This window comes from Tachyglossus aculeatus, chromosome 19 (genome assembly GCF_015852505.1).
Source record: "Tachyglossus aculeatus isolate mTacAcu1 chromosome 19, mTacAcu1.pri, whole genome shotgun sequence".
In the NCBI taxonomy this organism is placed as follows: Eukaryota; Metazoa; Chordata; class Mammalia; order Monotremata; family Tachyglossidae; genus Tachyglossus; species Tachyglossus aculeatus.
The window spans coordinates 36652736-36666452 of record NC_052084.1 but is presented as its reverse complement, the minus strand read 5'-3'; the positions used below and the strand labels follow the sequence as shown (position 1 = coordinate 36666452).

Sequence of the window (13717 nt, the reverse complement as noted above, 5' to 3'; positions counted from 1 at the left end):
ACTTCTACAAGACACATTTGTTTTGCCCCCTCCCCCTCTCTCTCTCTCCCATTTCCCCTTCTCCCCTCCAAAAAAAAACTGCAAGGTTTCTGCTTAATAGCATGGCAATAATTTTAATGGAATACTTGGGTTCTGACCTTTTAAGAGTAACTATCATTCCATTAGGAATGATTTTCAGGACATTTGTCTTATCTTTAAAATTCTACCTAATTTCCTTTGACGGTAAATCACTTAGAGATTGCAGTGTGGTTTAGTGGAAAGAGCACAGTCCTGGGGGTGAGGGTTCCTGAGTTCTAATCCCGACTCTGCCACTGCTGTGAGCTGGGGAAGTCACTTAACCTCTTTGTGCCTCAGTTCCTCATCTGTAAAATGGGGATTCAGCATGGTGTCACTACAAGCAGCATGGCATAGTGGGTAGAACATGGGCTTGGAAGTCAGAGGGTCATGGGTTCTAATCACAGCTCCTCCACTTGTGTGCTGTGTGGCCCTGGGCAAGTCACTTCAATCAATCAATCAATCAATCAATCGTATTTATTGAGCGCTTACTGTGTGCAGAGCACTGTAGTAAGCGCTTGGGAAGTACAAGTTGGCAACATATGGAGACGGCCCCTACCCAACAGTGGGCTCACAGTCACTTCTCTGGGTTTCATTACCTCATCTGTAAAATGGGGATTGAGACTGTGAGCTCAGGCGGGACAGGTACTGTGTCCAACCCAGTGTTCTGGTATCTACCCCATCACTCAGTACAGTGTCTGGCACACTTAGTACAGTGCCTGGCACATAGTAAGTGCTTAACAAATACCACAATTACTGTTATTATCTGTTCTCCCTCCATTTTAGACTGTAAACCCAGTGTGGGATAGGGATTAGGTCTGACTTCCTTATGTTGCATCTGCCCCAGAACCTAGTACAGCACTTGACATATAATAACTGCTTAACAAATACCATAGTGATTATTATTAGATTCTTATTTATCATTCATCTGTAGTATATTCTTCTTCTCATGTTCTGCCTTTGTTGCTTAATAATCATGGTCTTTGTCACACTACCGGCAAGTGGCAGGGCTAGGATTAGAACCTGGGTCTTCTGACTCTGAGGCCCAGGCTCTTTCCACTAGGCAGTGCCAATTCTTTATATTGCACACACTATACAATGTGAAGATGTAGGAAGTAAGCCTGCTGCAATGAATCAGGGTCACGATTCACAGAAGGTTAGGAAATATCCTGTGGAACTTCGGAGTTCTGCCTTGCTAGTCCTCTGTACTGTTGATGCCACCTAAATAGTGTTGATGGTGATGGTAAGTTTTATTTGGGGATCGGGGGGAATTTTGTGTTGACAATAGAGTGAAACAGGCTGAGAAATGTGCTTTCTCTCTTTATCCTATATCTGACTGTTATTCTCAAACGCATGTGTTTAAGTAAATTGGGACAGTACCATCCAGGAATTAAGTAGTTGCCAGGATCACACTTGAAAATATTCCAAATAGAGAAAATCCATTATGCTTCTTAAAGACATCCAAAAGGAATTGCACAACCTCTTCGAATAAATTATTTCAATGTATACCGCTCAATGACCATAAATCCATTTTCATATTTCACATAAATCCCGTAGGCTCCAATTTTGCCTCCAGTTCCTCATATTCTGCCTAGAACAGAAAGTTTCAAAACCTAAACAGCCTCAGAGATATCTTCATACCCTGAATAAAATAATTAAATTGCCCCTCTGTCTTTTCTAGTTGGAATCATCCCCAAAACTTGGTCTTTTTCTCCTAGGCTTCAGTTCCCAACCCTGTGTGTGGTTCTCCTGAGATTTTCCAAATTCTCTTCACTCTTTTCTAGTTAGGTAGTCCAAAACTAGAATCAACACCTGCAGTTAAGGATCTAATCAGGCACCTGAGATTAATCCACATAGCCCCTGTGCTGCATTGCTTCGAGTGCATTCTGTTACGGTGCTTGCTTATGTTAATAACATTGCACTATTATTAATTGCATTTGTTGAGCATATTCATTTAATCGTACGTTTTGAGCACTTACTGTGGGCAGAGCACTGTACTAAGTGCTTTGAAAATACAATTCAGCATAATAATGGTATTTGTTAAGCACTTGTTATGTGCCAGGCTCTGTGCTTAGTGCTGGTATGGATACAAGCAAATCGGGTTGGACGCAGTCCACGTGGGGTGCTCAGTCTCAATCCCTACCCTGTGCTAAGCCCTGCAGAGATATTACTGGAGTTTTCAATTTAACATGTTTGGCAACTGGAAACTGAAACCTAAGGGAGGAAATGATGTAATAAATCAGAACAATCGATAACTTAGAACAATGAGGGAACCAGCCGCAGTACATTACTGCTTAGAAGGCAGCTTTCAGGCTCTTCCCAGACAGACCATCCCTGGTCCCACAGTCTCAGCCTTTTAACAGCTGGACAGCTCTTTCCCCATGGCTCCTGAGACTAGACTGTAAGCTCCCTGAGGCCAGGGATCGTGTCTTGTAACTTAGTTATATTCTCTCAAATGCAGTAAAGTCTTAGCAGAAGTGGTTGGGGCTGATATGATTTGCTCTGACTGTCCAGCAATCATGAATAAGAAAGGGACCAAAATCTGGGTTGCTGCTCAGGTGTCTTAGCGTATTGCTGACTCTGGTTCCTAATTTTATATACTCTTCCACCCCCGATCACTTTCTGCCATTTTTGTTCCTGTTTGTGTGATTTCTGCCCACCCAGTGCCAATCTTAAGCACTCTTTCCCCAAAAAGCTCTTGTATGTATTTCAAATTACTTCTCTAATTTACCATGGCCATTTTATCTTTTGATCCTAAACTTCAAAGCCTGGACCAGCTCCCAAACCTCCATGTCTCCTGTAAACATAATTAATACATTTCCCCTTTCCATCAAGGTCGTTGATGAAGTTATTAATCAGACCCGGATCAAGGACTCACCTTTACAAAACACTACTTTTGGGCTATCCTTTAGGCTGACCCTGATCAATTGGTAATAAAGTCCAGATTTGACCCATCAGCTGATTATGAACTCATCTAATATCTGCAGGGTCTGAACTGTTTTTTTTCCAATTGATTGCTGAATTTGTGCATGGGTCAAAATCAAAACCTTGCTAAAGCCAGAATAGATTATCCTATTCCCATTCTACCAATCACTGTCGTAGAAAAAAAAAATTTTGGATTAGTCTTTCAGCCTGAGTCTTCATGAAATCATGCTGTTGTTAGCAAGCCCCTCCATCTCTTCAGAAGATTGATTTTATGATTACTTTGCCGGTATTTTCCCAGGGACAGAAGTTAAACTGCTTTGCATTTCTTCTTTGTCCCTTTGAAGCTGAGTTTGCAGAGCTTCTTGCCCCACTGGGCTGAAGAATAGTGTGAAGAATGGATTAGAGAGTTCTGCCTGGAGAGATTAGCTACATGGGAGTGTTTTGCTTTAAAGACTTTCTCACTTTCCTAATAGAAAGATATTGCCCTTCAAAAAATTGGAATTTTTAATGGCGTTCATTATTAGATATTATTCCATAGTGCATTATTTAATGTGGGTTGATATTAATTTTATCTTCATTCATTCAATCATAATTATTGAGTGCTTGTTGTGTGCAAAGCACTATACTAAGCACTTGAGAAAGTACAATATAACAAAAAACAGACACATTCCTGCCCACATCGAGCTCACAGTCTAGATGAGGACACACATTAATATAAATAAACAAAAAGACAAATAAATAAATAAATAAATTACAGATACAGACATATGATACAGACATATGGGATGGGAGTGAGGATGAATGAAGGAGCAAGAAGAGTGGGAGAGGAGGAGAGGAGGACTTAGGGAAGCACTCTTGGAGGAGATGTGCCTTCAATAAGGCTTTCAAGTGGGGGAGAGCAATTATCTGTCTGTTATGAGGAACTGAGCAAAGGTATTGAAAGTACCAAAAAGTTGAACACACTGTTTGCATTTCAAAGGTGTTAAATGCAGTATTTAACCATTACAGCAATTAACTGTTATTATTATTATTACTATCATAAGTTCATGAGTTAATGATTGTTATTATCATCATCATTATTTGTCCATTGTCTGTACTACATATTGACAATTGTTACACCTGTCCTGTTCTGCTCAAACAGTTCATTTGCTTTTGGAGATTTTGACATTATGTGACTACTGTCTATTAAGGTTGAAAAGCATTATGAGTGAATTTGCATAGATCAGTAGCTGTAAATCATATTCCCCTCCTTTCTTCCCAAACAACCATTTTTTATCTTTCCATGCTAAGGGAGGCAGCAGATTCTGTTCATCACACAGTAAGTGCTCAATAAATACGACTGAATGAATTTTGGTCCCATTTTTTTCTTGCAAAACTAGCTAAAACCCACAAGAGAATATTTCTGCTTTCCTTCCATCACCATCCAGTCGAACCCATTTTTGTTTTCTGTTTCCATTCAGCTTTTTGCCCCCAATTTGTTGACCTTTCCAAGTCTCAGAACCCCCTTTTCATTCTTTTGGACCTTCAGAGTTTTTTGCCTTGACTCTGAATTCTGTCATGTTGTGCTGGTAGACCATGATAATACTTCCCTGTGGTAGATCTGTGTTCCAAACAATGTTAGTGTCCAGTGTAACATCTTTAAACTCCCAGGATCGCATGGTGGGAGGGCTCCCTCAGAATTGGTGCCACATCCTACAGGAAAGACGTTTTTCAGTCTTGTTTTAGGGTCGAGGTTGAGGTTAAGGTTTTAGGTCAGAGTTAAGTTTAGGTTTTGAGCACGTAACCTTTTTATCTGATTCAGGTACTTTGCTGAATGCTTTTATGGCTTTCTCCTGAAAAACTGTGGTATGGGGAGGTGAGAGAATCAGGTGTTTGAGAGTGACCATTCCTCAAAGGATTATGCCTACCTAATTTTGGGATAGGAGGGCGTCCTGGAAAAAGCTTGAATTGTGGGTAGGTGAGTATAAGATTTTGCATAACCAAAACTATAAGGGAATTCCCAATAGGCCCCAAATAAATTGGACAGTAAGCCTAAAAAGAATTCCCTCCTCCCTCTCCCTTTTGTTTCATTTTTCTGGGATTTGGGATTTGAGTGGACATTCTGACCCTGGATCTACATCCGTGTGACAACCAGAAATGGTAGCTGATCACTGGACCAGTGAATTCCAACTGTGGTCAACACTTGGCTTGTTAACCAGACCAACTCCACTAGTGGCCCTGATTGGAATGCTACACACTGAGCATAATTTAATTCCAAATCAGTCGGGTGACTTGTGCTTCTCTGCTGACAAAGATATTAGGTAAATAAGTGATGATCTTTATTGAGCACCCATTGGGTGCCATGCACAGTACTGTGGGCTTCGAAAAGTACAACAGAAACATGAGCCATGTTCCCTGCCTATAAGAAGTGGCTATATTTGTACGGGCAAATCTGCCCACCCAGGCTTTGCCATTTTAAAGCCCTTAAAAAAGTCTACCTGATGGCAAATGCTATGACATTTATGTAGTAAATCAATTTATTGTGGTATTTATTAAGCACTTACTGTGTACCAAGCATTATACTTGTCTTTGGGGTAAATACAAGATAATCATGTTGGACAAAGTCCCTGGCCCACATAGGTCTCACAATTTAAGTAGGAAGAAGTAGGATTTATTATGTATGACCTGTACCTCTGTAATAATAATAATAATGATGGCATTTGTTAAGCGCTTACTATGTGCAAAGCACTGTTCTGAGCACTGGGGCACTGTTCTAAGCTCTATAGAGTGCCTTGCATAATTTGAGTAAACAGTGAATAATAAAATAAATAATAGGTAAACTTTTCCTCATAAATTCCATTTACCACTCAAAACAAAAATGAATTGAAAGAAAAAATCCACTGGGTGTAGAAAACCTATAACTGCTGACATTTTAAATAATGTTGGCTATTGCACACTTTCTTTAAATTTTCTCTTGCTTTAACCTACATTATTTCAGTGATTCTTGGTCTTTAGGGATTTCCTGCTCACTTTTAAGTTGCCAGTAGGTAAATTACTAAAAATGGCTTCAGGCTAAGGAAAGATGAATGCAGTGAGGTTTTTGTTCTAAATTATTTGTATAGTTATTTTTCATTGAGATATTGAAAAGTTGGCATCGGAGGTCTTCTTTTGGGCAAATAAGAATTTTATATAGTACAGGTACTTTCGTGAATCCTTTTACGGTTTTCTCATGAAAAACTGTGGTATGGGGAGGAGAGACAATGAAAAGTTGCAGTTATATTGACATATTTTCTTCCTGTAATTAGAAATAATATCACTTAGTTTCACTTCCTACCATAATCAGGAAGTAATAGCCTTTATGTTCAGATAAATGCAGAGCCGAATATGGTATTTGTAAAACACTCAGTATATGCCAAGCAATAGGCTGAGTTCTGGGAAGGTCTGGTAAATCAGGTCAGACGGAGTCACTGTCTCATGGGGGTTACAGTTAGGGGGAAGGAGAACAAATATTTAATCCTCATTTTACAGATGGCAAAACTGAGCCGCAGAGGAGTTAAATGAAAGAAATAGTTCATCTCATGCCCCATACCTTCACCTTTACAGGCTGAGGTATCCCCCACAGAAGACTCACCAAGTTGTACTTCAGAATTGGCGTAGTGAAAAACTGGCCTCTAGAAGGAACAGGATAACAAGCAACCATTTGTCCACTTACATCTTATTTTTTATGTTGCCACGGGTGTTTATTTCATTGACCACCCGCCTTATCATTTGGGTATTTTTATCAAATTATATCCCACTCAACCCCAAGACTAAGACATTTATATGTTCTGCCTGCTTCATTTCACCATCTAGTAAATACTTTGAATGAATGAATGAATGAATTTGTTCCAGAAGAAAAATATTAATTAGCTTGTTATCAATGCAGTTAAGACCCACTAATTGTTTTTTCCTCAAAGGAGAGACAGCAGTGCAGCGACCAGAATCTGTGCTCAGCAGATCATCAGAAGTTGCCAGAAATTTTAATTAAATAGTAGAAAGTCCAAAAGAGAGAACTGCAGTGATCAAGAAGAGAACTGTCAGCCTAATTCCAGAAATTAGATTGAGAAAGCTAAATGAAGAAACTATGTATCTAAGGAGAACTTCTTCAAGTGCTGTATACAGGAAATTAGGTTCTTTTTCACATCTCCCCCAAATTACTCATCTCCCATCTTAAAATAAATTGTTATAATGGAGTTTTTTAAAACTCAGCATAAGATTGGCATGGAAATCAAATATGTAGTCTAATACAAATTTCAGGTGCTATTTCTATCTCCAATAGATAGCTTAAAGTCCAAAATAAATGCCCAATTTCTGATCCTGGCTGTTTCTTTACACAGGGAATCAGATTCCCATCAGCATAATTATATGATGAGCCCCACTTAAGATCCCTTGTACATCAATTATTCTTTGCCTTTGTCAGTTACATTTAAGATTATTCAGTGATGGTTCTCAGCTAATTTCTATTTAGTGGCCATCTGTAACAGTGTCTTTTCCAAAATGATGTTGCAGAAAATACTGTTTTCTTCTCTAGGATATAGTTATGGTATTGACTTAAATGCTTACTGCTTGGTGAGCACTGTGCTGAGCGCTGGGTCAGATATAAGATATTTGGATCTAACACAGTCCCTGCCTCACACAGCATTCACAGTTTGAGAGGGAGGAAAAGCAAGTATCTCATCCGGATTTTACAGATAGGGAAATTGGGACACAGGTTGGTGCTTTCAAAAGGTCACAAAGAAGGTCAATGACAGAACTGAAACTAAGACCCACATCTGACTCCTGCCTGGTACGATGCACTTTCTTCTAGGCCACTTTTGCTTCCACGTGATTGAAGGATTATTCTCAATTAACAAATTGAATAGGAAAAAGCCATGGTGAGGCCACTCATTACCTGTTGTGGAATTTATAGTCAGGACTTCTCCTCCCTATCTTCATTTGTTCCAGAAGTGTTATTAGTTAAAATTTTCAAGATGCCACGTTTGGGAATCTTTTTCCGTTCTTGGATATTACTACAGTTTATAATATCTTGGGTGTAATTCTAGACTCCAATCTTAATCATACTTTTTTGGTGAATTAACTTCAAAATCTTTCTTAAAAAAACACAGGTTAGGGACATGTGGCTCACGATTTTTTGCTTCCCAACAAGGGCTGGTATGTTTTCCAGCATAGGGAAGCTTTTGCAGATATATTTTTCTCTAGTGTGCTAAGGTAAATTGTCAGTTAGAGAAATCAAAGATGATGACTGTTCAAGTAGTAACACATTTATTCCTTGGCTGTCCTTTAATACTGCCCATTAAGTTCTTGTGACAGAGGATGCCAATCAGTAGTGTGAAAAAAATCGCACCTTTTTACCCTTTGCCATAATGCTTAAAAAGTAATTAGTCCTAATGTCTTCCAGAACTTTCCAACAGTTTTATGTAGGTGCTTACTAAATTGATTAATATACAGTTCACTGAACGCAGATTTCTTTTTTTAAGCTCCAATTTCAACTTTTCATTTTCCATTGTATGTTACATTTCACACAGTTCAAGGTTAATGGTGGAAAATAATTAATCCAGAGGTGGAATGGTGACTTGTCAAGAACGTCCATCTATGAGAGTAGGTTTTGTAATTCTGTGTTATTGTTCCAATTCTCTACTAAATTTAGGGATATTTTAAAGTCATGAGGTATTGTGAATTCAGAAGGACTTTTGAAAACTGAAGGTCATGGAAGAAAGCTTTAGAAAACAGTAGAAAAAACAAATCACCATTCAAATGTTTTTCTTTTATTTTCCATGTCAGTAAAATAATTTTATTAAAAAACGATGTAAGGAGAGGGGAGTCCCAGTTCAGGAAGTGCAAGTTATCTCCAGAAGTCTAAGTGGGAATTAGTACTTGTTTCTGGGAGCTTGAGGGTGACGATCAAGAAGGAGCTAATGAGATCAGGGCAACTCTCTGGAAGCCTGAGATGAACAGGGTTCAAATCTAGGTGTCACAGTGCTAGTATTTGAATATTCTGGAAGGTTATTTTGGGTTCAATTTTCATTGCTCCAGCTGGGGAATTCCTATTCACATCCATAGATCAATCAATCAGTGGTATCTATTAAATCCTAAGTGTGTACAGAGTACTGTACTAAGTGCTGTGGAGAGTACAATGCAACCAGGTTAGTTGTTACACATTCTGTGCCCACAAGGAGCTTACAGCCTAGAGGGGGACATAGACATATATATTACAGATATATACATAAGTGCTATTGGACGGAGAGTGGGGTGAATATCAAGTGCTTAAAGGGTACAGCTCCAAATGCATTGGTGATACAGAAGGAAGAGAGAGTGGGGGAGATGAAAGCTTAGTTTTCTCTCTCTCAGTAAACATAACTGGCATAGTCAGATCCCACACCCAAGCGTGCATCCCTTTCCCTTTGAACAGTGAATGTTCCAGGGTGGGAACAGAGAGAAAGCCAAGTAGAAGAGGTTTTGAGCAGTGTATTGCCATAAAAAGAGACTAGAATAAATGCAGTCTGGTCTGTTATAAGAATAAGGTGGTTGGAGATGACTTCGTTGTACTCTCTCCACTAAACAGTTCACACAGTTCAAGTTATTCAGTAACTGGCAACAGTTATTTGATCATTTTGAGACTTTCTGGGAAGGAGGAAAGAGCATGAACTGCAGTGTACTGGGAGAGGAGAGTGACAGCAAACAGGAAAGAAAAGGGCAGATGATAGACTGGAAGCCAATGATGTGGCATTATTTTGTTGATAGAAGCAGTAGAAAGTCACTGGAAATTTTAAAAGTGAGGAATACTATGTTCCAAATGACACTGGGCATTGGACATTTGGGCATTTGTATATAAAATAGACCAGGGAGAGATTTGAGGCAGGGAAATCAGTAAGGAGGCTGATAACAGTAATCAATCCAAGATATTTATTGAGTGCTTATTGTGTGCAGAGCACCTAAGTGTTTGGGTGAGTACAGTACAAAAGAGTTGGCAGATCCGTTCCCTGGCCGTAAGTAGCTTGCAGTCTAGAGTGGGAAACAGACTTTAATAACAGAAATTAATATAAATAAATACATTTTATATATATATACACACACAGAAGTGTTTTGGGTGGGGTATCAAGTCTTTAAGTACATACGTGATGTAATAGTGCCGTCTGTGTGCAAAGCACTGTAATTAGGCTGAGAAAAATACAAGGGTGAGAATTATCCTTCACTGACATTTACTGAGCACTTACTGAGGACAGAGCACTTTACTAAGCACTGTACCTAGCGTGGGAAAGTACAATAAGAGTAGGTAGACCCAATCCCTGGCCTCTAAGAGGCTCACAGTCTACGAAATTATTAAAAAATACAAAATCTCCTGCTGGGAGGAGATCAGCACTGACACCAGGCGAGTGGTAATGAAGGTGCCACTTGTCTTCTGTGTGACCTTGGACAAAGCACTGTACTTTTCCGTGCCTCAGTGACCTCATCTGTTAAGTGGGGATTAAGACTGTGAGCCTCACCATGGATTGTGTCCAACCTGATTAGCTGATAGCTACCCCAGCTCTTAATACAGTGCCTGGCACTTAAGCAGTTTAACGAATACCTTTAAAAAAAAGTGCAAAAGAAGATCTTTACAATGGACCAATCACCAGGATTTAAAACTTATAGCACATGATAGATAAATAAGAGGATCTTAAAATCCTCTAAAATCCTTAAAATCCTTAAAAGAGGATCTTAGTACAGTGCTCTGCACACAGTAAGCGCTCAGTAAATACGATTGATTGATTGATTAAAATGACTTTCGGACCATTTCCGTTATCTTTCCTCTGAATTTTGGAAATGTTAAAATTTTATTGTTTTAGTTTTATCTTTACAATGGACCAATCACCAGGATTTAAAACTTATAGCCCATGATAGATAAATAAGAAGAGGATCTTAAAATCCTCTAAAATCCTTAAAAGAGGATCTTACTACAGTGCTCTGCACACAGTAAGCGCTCAGTAAATACGATTGATTGATTGATTAAAATGACTTTCCGGCCATTTCCGTTATCTTTCCTCTGAATTTTGGAAATGTTAAAATTTTACTGTTTTAGTTTTATCTTTACAATGGACCAATCACCAGGATTTAAAACCTATAGCACATGATAGATAAATAAGAGCATCTTAAAATCCTCTAAAATCCTTAAAAGAGGATCTTAGTACAGTGCTCTGCACACAGTAAGCGCTCAGTAAATACGATTGATTGATTGATTAAAATGACTTTCGGACCATTTCCGTTATCTTTCCTCTGAATTTTGGAAATGTTAAAATTTTATTGTCTTAGTTTTATCTTTACAATGGACCAATCACCAGGATTTAAAACTTATAGCACATGATAGATAAATAAGAAGAGGATCTTAAAATCCTTAAAATCCTTAAAAGAGGATCTTAGTACAGTGCTCTGCACACAGTAAGCGCTCAGTAAATACGATTGATTGATTGATTAAAATGACTTTCGGACCATTTCCGTTATCTTTCCTCTGAATTTTGGAAATGTTAAAATTTTATTGTTTTAGTTTTATCTTTACAATGGACTAATCACCAGGATTTAAAACTTATAGCACATGATAGATAAATAAGAAGAGGATCTTAAAATCCTCTAAAATCCTTAAAAGAGGATCTTAGTACAGTGCTCTGCACACAGTAAGCGCTCAGTAAATACGATTGATTGATTGATTAAAATGACTTTCGGACCATTTCCGTTATCTTTCCTCTGAATTTTGGAAATGTTAAAATTTTATTGTTTAAGTTTTTTTTAAAAAAAGGACTTCAAAGATATGAAACACTTAATGTTTTTTTCCCAGTGTAATATCCAGAAAATGACTCATTCCTCCTACGAAAGGCATTTTCCTGAAAACGGTTGATGTTCAAAAAGTAAATTTATTTCTTTGAAAGCTGGAAAGGGCTGGGCGTATTGGTTTTTAAAAGGTGAGCAGAGAGAGCCACCTTGTGGTTATTTGATTGTAATGCAGTTGATTTGCACTGGTACCAATCAATCAATCAATCAATCAATCGTATTTATTGAGCGCTTACTATGTGCAGAGCACTGTACTAAGCGCTTGGGAAGTACAAATTGGCATCACATAGAGACAGTCCCTACCCAACAGTGGGCTCACAGTCTAAAAGTACCAGTACCAGGCTAATCAACTGCAGAAGAAGTGGAAAATGGAAAGTAGCAGAAGTGGAAAAGAAAGATTCATTCATTCAATCGTATTTATTGAGCACTTACTGTGTGCAGAGCACTGTAATTGTTGAGTCTCCCATATGCCATACAGACTGTGAGCCCACCGTTGGGTAGGGACCGTCTCGATATGTTGCCAACTTGTACTTCCCAAGCGCTTAGTGCAGTGCTCTGCACACAGTAAGCACTCAATAAATACGATTGAATGAATGAGTATGCCACGGTGCGCTCACGTGGAAACAATCCAAATGCAATCTAGTCTGTTCTAAGAATACGACCGAGTGCTCTTTATAACACAGTATTTCCAAAACGTAGTCTTGGACTAATGTGTAACACTCACGACAAAAATATTAGATTAGTTCTGTGCTATTTGGCTTCTGACATCATCATCAATCGGATTTATTGAGCGCTTACTATGTGCAGAGCACTGTACTAAGCGCTTGGGAAGTACAAATTGGCAACATATAGAGACAGTCCCTACCCAACAGTGGGCTCACAGTCTAAAAGGGGGAGACAGAGAACAAAACCAAACATACTAACAAAATAAAATAAATAGGATAGATATGTACAAGTAAAATAAATAAATAAATTAATAGAGTAATAAATATGTAGAACCATATATACATATATACAGGTGCTGTGGGGAAGGGAAGGAGGTAAGACGGGAGACATCTTACTTTTACTATCGAATCAATCAGCGATATTTATTGAGTGCTTACTTTGTGTAGAACTTTATACTAAGCAACTGGGAAAGTACAGTGTAATAGAATCAACGAATGCAATCCCTCCCCTTAAGAAGCTTTCAATCAAGTTAGAAAGATAAACATAAAAGTTAATTACCAATAGGAAAAGCACCAGAGTTTAAGGATTAATCATATTACAAATATACTTTTGTCAATTGGTTTTTTAACGCATAATAGAGAACAACTACCTCAAATGGTCTATAATTTTGCTTTCAAAACATTTTTCCAGAGGAATGTTAAATAGATAAATTTCCATCAAAATTATTCTCAAATGGACAGTGTTATGACAGAATTACTGAAACATACCAAAGAAATTAGTGATTTGTTAGTAAGATTTCCTAGTCGTTACTTGGTTTTGAAACAGTCGAGCTGTGGTGCTAATCCTCTTTCTAAATTTTGTTTGTTTTATGCTTATTGTTTTATGTAACAATAGGTACTTGGGTGTTTTGGTGGAAGACATCTGTATAAAACCAGTTCTTGGGAATACCCACATGAGGTGATGGTTTAGCAATTAGCCAGGAAAGTACAAGGCAGTGTAAAGAGCCAATCAGATAAGTTCAGCCCCAAAGTGAAATTTTTCTCATCTTAATATTAGTATTTGAATATCTTTTTGAGAACCATTTTCAGTCTTCATTAGGGAGTATTTACTGTTTTTAAACCACTGATTTGTTAGTAGAAATAAGGGAGTTTATTAAATCCTACTCTATGCAAACTGTTATACTGTTAGAACATATTATGCCTTCTCTAATAAATTCCATTAGAAAACTACAGATTTCTTAGCATATTCAGAG

At 38.1% G+C, this 13717-nt stretch overlaps 1 protein-coding gene across 1 annotated transcript in view; it reads left to right on the top strand.

Annotated features, from left to right (window-relative positions):
* The window catches only part of ASCC3 (activating signal cointegrator 1 complex subunit 3), a 281982-nt gene that overhangs the window by 147269 nt on the left and 120996 nt on the right, over positions 1-13717 (top strand). The gene's annotated exons all lie outside the window — the stretch shown is intronic.